This window comes from Pan troglodytes, chromosome 14 (assembly GCF_028858775.2).
Source record: "Pan troglodytes isolate AG18354 chromosome 14, NHGRI_mPanTro3-v2.0_pri, whole genome shotgun sequence".
Lineage (NCBI taxonomy): Eukaryota > Metazoa > Chordata > Mammalia > Primates > Hominidae > Pan > Pan troglodytes.
This window is the reverse complement of record NC_072412.2, coordinates 35,776,430-35,788,979: the sequence shown is the minus strand read 5'-3', so window position 1 is coordinate 35,788,979 and position 12,550 is coordinate 35,776,430. Positions and strand designations below refer to the sequence as shown.

The following is a 12,550-nucleotide window of genomic DNA, read 5'->3' as shown; positions in this document are numbered from 1 at the left end:
TTTTTTGTGTGTGGGGGGGGAGGGGGGGAGTGGGGAGGAGGGCAGTTTTTTTAGGGCTCAGGGGCCTTTCTCTGCAGATGAAAGCATCCACTTCTTGCCAACTTTCTCCTCCTCTTACATCTTTTATGAGTTCCTCGCAGCCCCCACCCAAAACAACTACTCTGGGTGCATCATCGCAAGCCCAGCTCTGACTGAGTTGCGTGGGGCATGGCCTCATCCTGTGATGAGCTTAACCACAGACAGCCCTTGCTCAGCCTTCGCCGCGTGCCCCTCTGAATCCTATACCAAATCATTAAATGAGTCGAATAGGATTGGAGTTTCTGTCATTGCCAGGGAGACAGTCAGTCATGAGTCCCTACTAGGGAACTGGCGTAGAGAGTCATATATCGTAACAGAACTCCGGAAAAGGAGGCTTTAACTGATCCGACCAACTTCAGTTACCAGTCAGTGCTGCTACCTTGACCAGAAGACTCTCTCTCTGTATTCCTGTTTTTCAACTGGAAAATGAGAGACTTCGATCACTTGGTGTCTGCGGTCTGTTTCACTCTGACATTCAACAATCCTGTTGCTCTGTGGCCTGTAAAGGGCTGAACTCCTGGGAAGTGTTGGTGTGGCTACCTGTTCCTTGAGCCCCTACTCCATCTGGTGGTGCTGTCTTCACCGTGAGACCTATTAGTGGCCAGAAAAGCAAATCATGCACAATACAGAATCAGGCCACCCAAGTCTCAGTGACCACCAATACATGCACGTATACTGCCACCCACCAGGGCCCGGCTCCTAGGAGCCTGCTACTTCCACCCATGTTCAATTGTTCTCCACGTAGAGATAGGCAGGGGCACCTGGCTTAACTCTGAAGCTCCGTGGTACATAAGTAAAGGCTCTCTGTCTCTCCCCTTCCTTCTCTAGGGCAATTGTGGGTGGGTGTGAATCTCTCTTATGTGGATCCTTCTGTGCCTGATGTAAAATGCAGGAGGATGGAATGAGCTGTGTTGTCAAGAGGGCAGATTCAGAGAACCACTTCCCTCCGGGCACACTTGGATTGGCTTCCTGAATTTCACCTGTTCATGTGCCATTCTCATGAGTTACCTTACATCCATCTACAGTCTGCTCCATTATGCACTTAGTAAATTTTACCTTAGATTTTTACTTGGCTTCATCGTAAGCAATAATATCTATGAAATTATTGGTTTGTGAGATACCAGTTGTATTTAATATTTTAATGCACAATGAAATAAAGGCATAAGTCTTCCATGCTAAAATAATTCTGAATATCACTGGTTGTTCTCACAACTCACTTTTTGAAACACTAAGGTGTATGGGGGGGCAGTTAGAACTATTGACCTTCAAAACAGTGGTCCTCAAAATTTCTTTGTGCATAAGATTCCTAGGCCCCAACCCTATTGTCTGGTTCATTCATACTCTACATGTTTGTTTGTTTGTTTTGTCTCTCCCCTTCCTTCTCCAGGGCAATTGTGGGTGGGTGTGAATCTTTTCTATGTGGATCCTTCTGTGCCTGATGTGATCCTTCTGTGAGGAGTCTTGCTCTGTCGCCCAGGCTGGAGTGCAGTGGTATGATCTCAGCTCACTGTAATCTCCACCTCCCTGGTTCAAGCAATTATCCTGCTTCAGCCTCCCAAGTAGTTGGGATTACAGGTGCCCACCATCACGCCCAGCTAATTTTTGTATTTTTAGTAGAAACGGGGTTTCTCAATATTGGCCAGGCTGGTCTTGAACTCCTGACCTAAGGTGATTGGCATGCCTTGGCCTCCCAAAATGCTGGGATTATAGGCATGAGCCACCGTGCCCGGCTCATACTCTACATGATTCTAATACAGTTTGTTCATTGAGAAACCCTGCCAACATCCTGCAATTGTCAGAGAGGGGAAAAGAACTGTTGATTGCTGGGCAGTCTTTTTATTTAGACTGTTACAGCAGTTTTCTTTTCCTTGTCTTACCTTTGGTGACAAGGTAAGGTAAGCTTTCTTTCCCTCAGTGTCTATTTTATAAGAGGGCGGATTCAGAGAACCACTTCCTTCCAGGCACACTTGGATTGGCTTCCTGAATTTCACCTGTTCATGTGCCACTCTCATGAGTTACCTTACATCCATCTACAGTCTGCTCCATTATGCACTTAGCAAATTTTACTAAGTGCTTTATAAAGCTTTTCTTGACATTTCCTAAACTTAGTTTCCTAGTTTAGTTCCTAAGTTTCCTAGTTTCTTAGTTCCCATAGTTTCCTGGAGTTAACAAATGACCAGAAACTGGGTGGCTTAAAATAATGGAAATGTATTCTATCTCAGATCTGGAGTCCAGAAATGAAATTGTTGGTTGATTCCTTCTGGAAGCTCTAAGAGAATCCAATACAGAAGTCCCCGCCTTGTTCATGGGGTATGTGTTCCAAGGTCCCCAGTGGATGCCTAGAACCACAGATAGTAGTGAGCCCAGTTCTGTTCATCAGAACACATTTCTGTTCATGTCTTCCACCTGCAAGCTTAATGCCCTTTTCATCTTAACTAAGCTCTTATCCCATGCTGTATAAGAGAGGCTGTAACTTTTGCAGTTTGAAGTGTGACAGCAAAACTGCACAACTTCCTTTTCCCTTCTTCACAATTTCACGAATAGAAGATTCCTTCTTACTGTAGATCTAAGCAACCTCAGCCTGGGTGTTTTTTCTTTCCTTATTAAGAATTTTCACCTTTTCACTCTAAGGAAGCACTTTACAGTTTTTCTTTGGCATACCCGACTTGCCAGTATCACTACTCTTGTGTTTTGAGGCCATTACAAAGTCAAATAAACTTTTCTTGAAGACAAACAGTGTGATTCCATGACAGCCAATTTGATAACCAAGATGACTACTAAGTGGCTAATGGGTGGGGAGCTTAGACACTGTGCATACACCATTATATCCACAGGAGGTATCCATACTGGACAAAGATGATTCATATTTCGAGCGGGATGAAGCAGGACAGTGCGAGATTTCATTACACTACTCAGAATGGTAGCGACTTAAAACTTATGAATTGTTTATTTCTGGGATTTTCCATTGAATATTTTCAGATCACAGACCTGTTAACTGAAACTGTGGAAAGTGAAATCTCAGATAAAAGGGGGACTACCGGGCATGCCTTTTTCTCAGCATTCAGAAATGTTTGGTGTTCCTTGGCTTGTAGGTAGATGCATTGCTGCAGTCCCTGCTTCTGACTTCAAATCATCTCTCTGATGTGTTTCTTCTTCCCTTCTTTTCTAAGGACACTTTCATTGGATTTAGGGCCCACCATAATCCAGAATGATCTTATCTTGAGACTCTCAATTAAATTACATCTGCAAAGACTGTTTTTTCCAAATAAGGTCACATTGACAGGTTCTAGATGTACATATATTTTGGGGGAGGCACCATTCAACTCACTACAGTTAGTATCAGTGATTGCCCAACCCCTCTGCTTTTGTGTGAGGGTGTCCTACCTCCTCAGGGTGACATTGGGTGAACTCTAGTGATTTTAGGCTTTTGGGTAGCTGCCAAAGTCAACAAGGCCACTTTGCACTTCTCAAAAAAAAAAAAAAAAATACTGGCCACTTAAAAATGACACAGGGAAAACATGTAAATGTGTTTTGTGCTCTTACTTTGTAAACTCATTGGTTCTGTAATTCTTCTTTCTCCTTATCTTTTTGGCTTAGGGTAGGGTGCCTTGATAACATCCTCTGTTTGATCTGGTACAAAACTCCTTTATTGCCTCTGTATTAGTCTGTTCTCATGCTGCTAGTAAAGACACACCCAAGACTTGGTAATTTATAAAGGAAAGAGGCTTAATTGACTCACAGTTCCACATGGCTGGGGAAACCTCACAATCATAGTGGAAAGCAAGGAGGTGCAAAGTCACGTCTTACATGGTGGCAAGCAAGAGAGAGCTTGTGCAGGGGAACTCCCATTTATAAAACCATCAGATCTTATGAAACTTATTCACTACCAGAGAACAGTGTGGGGGAAACCACCTTCATGATTGAATTATCTCCACCTGGCCTTGACACATGGGGATTATTACAATTCAAGGTCAGATTTGGGTGGGGACACAGTCAAACAATATCAGCCTCCAAGTACATTGAAGAATTTAGGAAGCTAGCTTGATATGGGAAACAAAGCTTTTGTTCTCTCTATTTTAAAAAATTTCACATATAAGATATCTAGAACATTTTACTTGACAAATTTACTTACATAGGACGTCTTCATAGGTAGGACAGTTACCACTCAAAGGCCTGGGAATTTACAGGCAAGGTTTGGAGACATAACTTTTGGGGAACACAATGATTCTCCTCCCCTTCAGTCTTATTCAGGGAGAAATGGGTTGTGAAAAAATGGTGAGGAATTTGGAATCAGATGGAGAGTCATTACATTCTGATGCTATCATTTACTCTCTGTGTGAATTAAGCCAATCACTTAACCTCTCAGCCTCATTTTCCTGATCTATAAAATGAAAATAGTGTCTGCTTTATTAAATGGTTGTTGAGTGCTACATACGTGTGCACATGTGTGCGTGCACACACACACATGCACACACAAGAGTTCCAAACAGTTGTCTGCTATCTGGTAAGTGCTCAAAAATACTAGCTCCATCTTTCCTTCCTTGCAGCCATGCTCTGAAAGCAACATTCAGAAGTACTTTTACTAATTTTCTTCTAGGTTATCAGGAAACTTTTTAAATGTTCTACCGTGGTTACTGCCTGGACTAACTTGTCTCTCACTTTCCTTTATTCCTTCATCTCAGCTTCCTTTTGATGTTGCCTTTCCAAACTTTATCTTCTCTCTCATGCTCACTCTCTTTTCTTTCAAGCAAGCCTCTTATTCCATCAGCCACAATATCAGAGACCTGTGTTCTGTAAAGGAACTCTGAGAAAATAACTCTGTTCATTTTCTGAGCATCTCTTCAATCCTTTCAATAAATTCCTTTTTTGTTGTTGTTTAAACCAGCCAAAACAGTTTTTATTGCTCACAACTAAGAATACTTTGGCTGAGGCGTGATATAAAGGCTGTACTTCAACAAGAAGAATGCTAATTAACTGATCCAGGTAACTTCTCCATCTAGGGCATTTGAACTGGAATATTAGAATGGGTCAATTAGAATCCATAACAGAAGCAAAAAACGTACACCTAGAAACTAAGAGAAAGGAGAAGAGATGTGTAGGTTAAAATTATGAGTAAGCAGAAGTTATGAATAAGCAGAAGTTATGAGCTAGCAGAAATCAAAATACATGCAGAGGAGAGGGAGTGGTGGTTGGCTGATAGCAGCAGGCAAGTTGAAGCCAAGAGGAACACGAAGGCAAGGGAATGAATGAACCCCTCTTTTCAGGGGACTCCGTGCTAACATATTCACTAGATCTGCCTTGAATCCTGAACTCTTTTCCAATTTCTAAACTACATTTCAGTTTCTATAAAGTTGAATAACCCTGGCTATTCATGTGTTCCCCTGAAATTCCAGTTGCTCTTATTTTGATGTGTATCCTTACCAAAGCTCCCCTATTATCTGAGGTAACCTGGCAAAAATCTATTTTTTTGTGTGACCAAAAGATTCCAAGGATTGCAGTGATGTTTTGACTAGGACCCAGTAAATAGCTGTCAAATAGAGTCACTCAAAAGTCACTGATCCGCCTTTTCCAAGATGTCCCTTTCTCTTCTTATCTTACTTGAAATTCCCAGCAGGAGACCTCCTCCTCTGGGCTGGAAAATTAATGTTTTATAAGAGGCCTCTGTTTAAGACGTGCTCTATTCCCTGAAGGGAAAGAAGAGCCAGGGGTGTTTCTCTGTGCACTAGCCATTAGCACCCAAGCAGATTGTATGAGTTTACCCTCAAAGCGAACTCTCAGAAGTCTGATCTCAGGGAATGAGCAAATTAGAGGGCAGAAGAATTGGGCATTGGGCAGGGGGAGAGTGGAGAGTAGATCATGGAAAATGGCAATGAGAGGTCCCGGGACATTCTAAGGGAATGTGTTATGGACTGTTTCCAAAAAGGAAGGTCCTGGCGGGCTGCCCTGTGAGGAGAGGGCTGGGGAGCAGCAGGGCCAGCATAGTGGCTGTTCTAATGAGGTAGACACCAGCACCAAACAGCCCCATTCCCAGCCTGCCTTGCGCCAGCCGCAGAGTGAGAGTTTGCACGATTTTCTTTACCCTTCTGCTCCTCCAGGAGATGGGACCAGGCTAAAGTGAGCCGAGGAAGACAGGCATCATACCTGCCCCATTGGAGGTTCTGCTCAGAAGTTACACCAGCATCAGTTGTGCCTTTAGGTTACTTATAGGAATCTGCAACCTTCCTGTTGTTGTTGTTTTGTTTTGTTTTGTTTTTGAGACAGGATCTTGTTTTATGGCCCGGGCTGGAGTGCAGTGGCGTGATCATAGGTCACTGCAGCCTCAACCTCCTGGGCTCAGGCAATCCTCTTGCCTCAGCCTCCTTAGATGTTGGGACTACAGGCATGCACACCATACATGGCTAATTTTTAAATTTTTGGTAAAGAGAGGGTCTCACTATGTTGCCCAGGCTGGTCTCAAACTCCTGGGCTCAAGCAGTCATCCCAACTTGGCCTCCCAAACTGCTGGGATTACATGCCTGAGCCACTGCGTCCAGCCTGTGGCCTTCATTTTTATCTCCTGCAACATACAGTGCCCTCTCACGGCTTGTTTGAAAGGAAATATCTGTATGTCTCACCCAGGCAGTGAATGGTACACACTCCAGGAAAAAAAAAAGTGATTCTGTTTATGAGACTTGAAGCAGGAAGGAGTGGATTTACTCATGCTGCTGTGTTTGAAGGGAGAGAAGACATATCAAAGCTGCTTTAAAGAAAGCAGAAGTCAAGTTATCTCTAAAGAGCTTTATTCCTTCAAAGTCTAAAATATACCACAGGTTTCTTGTTTTGTTTTGTGTTTTTATTTTTCCTTTTCAGAATAGTGGGTGGAAATGCTCTTGGAATAGCAGTGAGTCACATCAGGGTGCAGGTAGGAGAAAAACGTTAATGCCATGGATGCATCTTTTCATGGGGTACGAGCCCCATCAATGTCTGTGTGGCCAGATGACGCACTGCGTGTTATAAATCAATGATGAGCAACGTGAAGAGCAGACGGGGAGCTTCATGCATCCTCCACAGCTCTGTCTTGTGACTGGCTCAGGTCCATGTGCAATTTTGAAGAGGATGTTTGAAAAGGATATTCATCATTTTAAATTGCTCTGTGGGAGCTTTGCAGTTCATAATGTGCCACTTAGGTACTTCTCAAAGATCAGTTTTCCTTGACGTGGTTTACAATTTAATAACAGCAAAAGGGCAACTTGGGGTGTTAGGACAGAAAACTAACTTTGAAGGAATTAATAAGAAATATGGAGTGGAGTGGAGAAGAGCTAAATAGGTTTGAGATATTGGAGCCCAAAATGTCTGGCACTGGGAACTTCCATTGTCTGGCAAGAGCGTTGTCATCCTTTCCTCAGCTTAACCCTCAAATATATGGGGAAAGTCTGCTTACAGCTTTCAGCATGACTAAAATATGCTTTCTCTTGTGGAAAAAGAGTTAAAAACCCAGCAATGTTATTTAACCATACTAGTATTGATGATCTTGAAGAAAATAGAAGATTGTTATTGAGATAGTGCTGAGCCAAACTCATCTGCTATATCCTTTGCCTTATTTTGCAGTTTTACTCGAAGGGATCCTCATCAGAAGTGTGGTATGTGAATGGCACTGACTGTCAAGTGGACAGTTGGAGTGCGGGCAGCTGCTCCCCGGACACTCAGGTGAAAATGAATTAACAATTGGTAGCCTGGGAAAATGTGCATCTTGAGCAAATGTGCTCTCAAGTCAATGAAAGAAGAAAACAGAAATGGATCCTGATTCTTTCAGTACCGTAAATATTAGCAGAGTATTATGTGTGTAGACTAAGAAAGTATGACACTTCCACAGACACTGCCGGAGGGAGACAGGAAAGAACAGCAGACTCAACAGACTTACTGTTACATATTGAACTATTTTTTTCATATGTTAAAAATGTTTTTCAAAGGAGCTCAAGGAGATATTTCCATGCAAAGTACCTGTAATGAAAGTGTTTTGGGAAATGGTGCCATAAAAACAGAACCAGTAGCAATAGGATTTCTACTTCTTGCTTTGATATGCAGGCAGGTAGGTAGAGAAAATTTTCCCTGAACAGTGTTTGCAGTTTAAATGTCATAAATACTTTCATGTATTTGACAAATATTTATTGTGCACCTCCCTTGTGCCAGGAACTGTTCTGGGTTTGTGAGACACAGTTGAGAAGAAGACAGACTTGAGCACGGGCAGCGGTGGTTGCCATGAAGATGTGTGAGAAGACAGGCCTGCCTGAAAATGCTGCTGGTCCTGGTACTGTCCTGCCCGCAACAGCACACACACTCCAGTCTTGCCTTTTCTTGTGCTTTTTTTTCCATTTCTTTTTAAAGAAATCTCATTTCCCTTCTTCTTACTCTTGTTCTCTCTTTTCTTTTCCTACTTCTCCAGGTATTTCTCCACCTTCACGGGACCCTCCAAACCAGTGCCCACTGCTTTTCTCAGTCGGTCATCCCCCTCTGTTCTCACTTCCCTTCTTGTCCAGCTTAGACACCATAATTCATCACTCCAGTGGTCTGCAAACTAGGTGCCCATCAGGTACAGGAAGACTTCCCAAGGGAGGACTTCCTTGCAAAGAGAGTTTTAAGGAAACTCTCAATCATATAGATTCTTTTTCTTAAGTAGGTCCACCTGAGAACTCACAGGTGTGTACGGAGCCCCTTCACCTACTCTACATGAGAAAGACACATACCTCACCCATCCCGAATCTTACTATCGTGTATGCAACTGGGCCGTAAAACCTTCAGAGTGCCAAATAAAGTGATGTGCCAAAGTATTAGTTTTAGGAAAATGTTCTTAATGATTAATTGAAACACTTAGGACTTTCCTGGTTTTCCTGTCTTCTATGTATTTGGTCCTATAAACAGTGTGTATCTTTCCCATGTTGGAATGTTCTGGAGTCAGATACGGGATAGAATGATATGGAAAGAATAATAATCTTTTTTGTTTAATTACTTTGACTCTTTTATCTTTGGTCTGTTACCAAGGAAACTACTGCTCTGAAAGTAGAGTCCTGTGAAGGCAAAGCAAAGAAGATATCATCAGAAAATGCTGAGAATTAAAAACAACATGTTAAAAAACGTACCTGAACAATTTTTGTTTTACTTTATTTATTCAAGATACTTATCCTTAGGACTATTTTTTAAATTAAATTTTAAAATTTTAGAACAATGATAGATTACAAAGATTGACAAAGATAGAATTCCCATCTACTGCACACTTAGCTCCCCCTATTAGTAATATCTTACAATATTATGGTATATTTGTCATAATTAATAAAGCAATTAATGTTTCAATAATGATGTTATTATTAACTAAGGGCCATATTATTTCTCTTATTTTTTACCTAATATCTTTTTTCTATGCCAGTGTCCCATTCAGAATACTACACTCATATCTCCTTATATTCTACTCTCTGCTGTGATACTTTCTCAGACTTTCTTGCTTTTAATGACCTTTACAATTTTGAGGGATACTGGCCAAGTATTTTGTAGAATGTCCCTCAATTGGAATTCATCTGATGTTTTTCTCATGATTAGACTGGACTTCTAGGTTTTGGGAGAAAAATCTCAGAGGTAAAGTGCCATTTTCTTTACATCATATCCGGGGTACACACTATCAACATGACTTATCACTGTTAATGTTAGCCTTGATCACCCGGCTGAGGTAGTGTTTGGCAGATTTTTTTCCCATAGAGTTACTCTTTCCCCCATTCCCAGGACATTTTATCAAGTGAAATGAAAAGAACCTTTGAACTGTCCAGGTAGAATAGGTTCATGATGCTGATTCTTGCAGCTATCAGTGGAATGCTTTCCAAGATTAGCAATTTTTTCAAGATATATAAGGTAAAAAAATAATACTTTAAGTTCATGTTCATTATTCAATAAGATAGCTAAAATTTACTTTTAACAAATTTAAGATTTTACCTTATAAAATGTTTAATAATTTGTGCCTCCTGTTAACAGTAAATAATACTATGTGTTGGCTGCTGGGCCAGTGAGTTTTTAGCATACGTGCCTTTTTCCTTAATTCAGAGGAAAAGTCTAAATTTATTATTGAAGACTACTGTATCTAAGAAAATTAATAGAAAATGGGTACTAGGCTTAATAATTTGTACAACAAACCCCCATGGCACAAGTTTACCTATGTAGCAAACCTGCACATGTACTCCTGAACTTAAAATAAAAGTTAAAAAAATTTTAAAAATTAAAAAAAATGTTCTATTTACCTCTTCTGGCAACATAGCTATAAAAGGAGAAAAAAAAAAAAAGAAAATTTCTAATTTCATATTAATTCTTATTTACTCATTGCAAAAGGATGAAAAACAAACTTGATTCATGTATACAACTCACTTACCAGAGGAAGGTCATTCATGTTATCATAATAGTTCTCATTTCATAAAAAAATTACCATCTCATTGCACATTACATTGCATTATACCAGATAACTATTGAGAAACAATGTATTATTGTGGTCTTGTTTTTATAATAGCTGAAAGACATACAAAATAATTATATGAATTCTACATCATTTTAATCTTGGCTGCAGAAACAAGTAATCTAGTTTGCAAAATATATTCGGTAGTTTCTATCTCAGTATTTTAATAATATCCATACAATACATGTGAAGATACAATTGTAAAAAGTCAGCCGCTTTCTGAATGCAATAAAGTCTGATATTGCTGCTGATTTGGCACTGATATTGGCTTTGCCAGTTAGATTGCATGGAGGGCGTTTTCCTTATATTGAAAGAGCCAAGTCTACAGCTTTGAAGTATTGATGAAAATGTATTGGCTGGGCGTGGTGGCTCATGCCTGTAATCCGAGCACTTTGGGAGGACAAGGCAGGTGGATCACCTGAGGTTGGGAGTTCGAGATTAGGTTGGCCAACATGGCAAAACTCTGTCTCTACTAAAAATAGAAAAATTAGCCAGTCATGGTGGCGAGTGCCTGTAATCCCAGCTACCCGAGAGGCTGAGGCTTGAGAATTGCTTGAATCCGGGAAGTGGAAGTTCCAGTGAGCCGAGATCGCTTGAATCGCTTCCACTGCACTCCAGCCTGGGTGACAAAGCGAGACCCTGTCTCAAAAAAGAAAATATACAAAGAACATGTGATGAGAGGGGGAAACCAAATAAAGAGTACACAAGATCTCCCCGTATTGTTTCTTACAACTGCACGTGAATCTACAATTATCTCGAAATATGAAGTTTAACAGGTATTAAAAAACAGAAAAAATAAATAAGAACTAGCACAGCAGGGTGACTATAGTCAATAATAATTTAATTGTACACTTTAAAATAACAAAAAGAATATAATTAGACTGTAACACAAAGGATAAATGCTTGAGCGGTGCGTACTCCATTTTCCGTAATGTGTTTATTATGCATTACATGCCTGTATCAAAACATCTCATGTATCCTATAAATATATACACCTACTATGTACCCACAAAAATTAAAAATTAAAAAAAGTTTAATTAAAACAAAATATGATTAAATTAAAGCATTTTATCAAACATATTGTATTGACCAAGGCGTAATCAAATTAACATTATTTACTTTTCCAAATTTCTATCTGAATATATTGAATTAAACAAAGTGCCTCTAAGTGAAAGAGTAGCAAGTTATAATTTACATTCAGATAAACCTTAGTAAAGCTTTTTTGGCATGTGTTCCTTCAGAAAAATAAATGATTCCAATAACTGGATAACAAGTCCATTTGCAAGTTAGGAGATTTCTAATTCTTTACTGCCAATAAATTGAGTTATCAGCTGATAGGTTATTAACATATTCCATATAACATAAGGATGATAGATCCTTATATGATATTTTTTGGCTTTCAGATCAAAAGGAATTCAAAAGGTTGAGTGACATTGCTATAAAATGTTTTTCTATTCTTATCTACATAGGTATGAGAAAAAAGTTTCTCAGCACATATATATAACAATAAAAATATATAATGATGGTCTATATTTTCTATGACTTAATCTAGAAATAAGTAACTTTTTCCCATGGATGAAATAATTAACTGGAAAAAGGTATCCTCATTTATCTAAACTGTTCTAGTTTGTATTAAGAGAAGAACTTACAATAAAATGTTTAATTTTATGTTTAATAGTTACTCATCAAAAATGTTAATATATTTCTGTTTTGATAAAAGTCTGAATATATAAAAATTATTTTAGTCACTTGTATATCAATCATAATCACAATAGTAAGTTAGTCTAGAAGACAATTTTCAACACTTAGAGGCTTATACTCATGGAAAATATAAAAATTACATTGAACTTTAGTTTATATACATATTTTTGTTGCAGAGGAATGTGTGAGAATGATAAATAAAAATCTTATGAGTACAAAAATATATTGTAGAATTTAGTTGTGGGGGTGGGTGTGAAGGGAGTAGACTGAAAGTACAGGTTCAAATAGAAAGAAAAGATGTAC

General features: G+C 39.5%; 1 long non-coding RNA gene across 1 annotated transcript; it reads left to right on the top strand.

Moving 5' to 3' along the window:
- Positions 1–7,568: 7,568 nt before the first annotated feature.
- On the top strand, positions 7,569–9,236 carry LOC129136817 (uncharacterized). The gene is made up of 3 exons (XR_008538774.2): positions 7,569–8,146; positions 8,248–8,365; positions 8,501–9,236. It is a non-coding gene; the product is annotated as an uncharacterized LOC129136817 (long non-coding RNA).
- The last annotated feature ends 3,314 nt before the right edge of the window (positions 9,237–12,550 follow it).